This window comes from Corapipo altera, unplaced genomic scaffold (assembly GCF_003945725.1).
Source record: "Corapipo altera isolate COAL_440 unplaced genomic scaffold, ASM394572v1 44b, whole genome shotgun sequence".
In the NCBI taxonomy this organism is placed as follows: domain Eukaryota; kingdom Metazoa; phylum Chordata; class Aves; order Passeriformes; family Pipridae; genus Corapipo; species Corapipo altera.
In genome coordinates this window covers 2356278-2358550 of record NW_020884932.1, presented here as the reverse complement: position 1 = coordinate 2358550, position 2273 = coordinate 2356278, and positions in this window count along the sequence as shown.

Below are 2273 nucleotides of genomic sequence, written 5' to 3'. Positions count from 1 at the left end.
GCTTCATCTGCAGCCAAGGATTTATCACTCACAAATGCTCAGATACAGTTTTCCCCTGGGGAAAAAAGCAACTCTGAAAACCAAGGATTTCTAGGTCCTGGCCCATTTCTCACACAACATAGTCATCAATGCTGAATCAGAATTCAGCATTGTTTCAAATGGACCATACCAACACAATGCCATGCCGTGTCACGCTAATATAGGGAGGCTTGACTTTGCTGCAATCACAGGACCCAAATCCCTGGGATCCCCTTCAATTCAGCCATCTATAAACATCCAAATTCAGTTGTGAACATTGTCTCTAAATCTTAAACTGGCACCACGTGGTGCTACTCAGGGAATATCCACCTTCTCCATGTGCTCAGCAAACGTAGGCCACTAGGCTTCCACACGTCTGGGAGACAGTCTGTGTATGCACATATCCACACAGGCACCGAGATAAAGATGAGTGAATTTTAAAATGTTTCAGAATTGATAATATTTTCTCCACCACTCCTTCATGATTGATGGCAAAACCAGAATGCAGCGAGAAAAAGAGATTTCTCTGTGGCTGGTGCTCCAAGCATGCAAGTGGAGGGAGGTGAGCTGATAGCCACCCAGGAATGGATGGACAGATGATATTTGCCAGCAGCAAAAGCTTTGTGTGCATCAGCATCCAACCCCAATGAAAAGACCCAATGGACAAAAAGTCACCTGAAGGTGGCAGAGGAGCCAACAGGAGAAGAGAGGCAACCACAGAGGGTCTCCTCCACCTCCTGGGGACCAGACCCAGGCAGGAGAGCAGCAGTTGGACAGGAGAGCCCCCTGTGCTGAGCTCAGCTATGTTCTCTGGAGGCTCATGCCTAAGGAAATCGGAGTGGGATTTAGCATCATTTAACCCAGCTCACAGATCTGGGAAATCAGTAGGGTTTTGTCCCAGGCGTAGCAAGCAGGTAGGTTAGAAATTCAGCAGCTCTGCACCCACCTTAAGGCTGGCACAGGGGTAAGGATACACTGCACTCAACACTGCTACATACAGGCAATGAAAAAGCTTTGCAAGGAAACAGCTGCAGAATATAAAAGCAGCAGAGCTTCCCTGGTGGGAACCAAGCAATGCTTGCTGAAGCTGCCAATGTCATTTCTGTCCAGGAAATGTGGGAGGGAGAAAAAATAACTTCAGCTCGGTTGAAAATAAAATGAAAACAACCATAGTGGGATAGCACTGTTACTTGGACTGCTTGAGGATGGGCAAACTATCACAGTGATCAAGCGTGCAGATCAGGTTAGTAGGAGGTGGAACTTTATTTAAATGGTGTTACTAACTCATTTTTCAGGGGAACAGCAGCTGCAGAAACATCCCAAGCAGCCGTGTCCTTCCCCTTTCTCCATTCTCCCTCCGTCAAAGCAAAGCTGTTTGGGGGAACCAAGGCTTCTCCTGTAAAAGCCTGCAGATCCAAACCTTCCTCTAATTAAGAAACATTTCACACATAGAAGACTTTTGGGTTTTTTTCAGATAGCAGCAAAGTAAATAATTCAGTGCCTTGGCAGATGTTTAGGAACTTCAAAATATGAAGGTTATTATCAGATTTATTTATATAAGGTACCTGGAGGGCTCAAGGCCAGCTAAAGAGAAAAAAACTCCATCACTATAGTAAAAACCATGCCTTCTTCATTAGCCAGAGCACTTTAGCACATTATCTACAGTGGCTTGGGCACAGCAGCACAAACACTGCCTGAACATGAAGTGGAGCTTCACTGTGACCGCAGCAGCACTGCTGCAGCTTGCAGATCCCACAGCTCCATCAGCAGATGCTGCAGTGTGGAAACAGCCCCAAGGCCAGGGCTGCAGGAGTTTTGCTGAGCGCCCCAGCAAACTGAGCTTCTGCTCCCCATGAAGCCCAGCAGTTTATGGAGGAAAAGGCTGCAGAAGCATTTTGACACTGCATTCACAAATATAACTAATGAACCACTGCTAAGTTTTCCCTCACGAGTGGCTGCAGCTGTGCCTGGGAAACACTCCACAGCTTTTGCTCAAATTTCCACACCTCTGGCATCATCCCCACATGGGATGGGGTTGTGCCACAGCAGCAGAGAGCCGGTAGTGGGGAAACTTCAGTCTTAGTGTTGCCTGAAGCATTGCCCTGTGGACAAAACCAGTTCCCTCATGCAGAAGTGGTGGAAATCTGCTGTAACACATCTCCAGGGGCAGTCCAGTATCAGGCACATGCCCTTTCAGCACTTTATGTCCTCCTTGATGCCAGTAACATGGAGGGTAAGTAGAATTTAAAGAACTT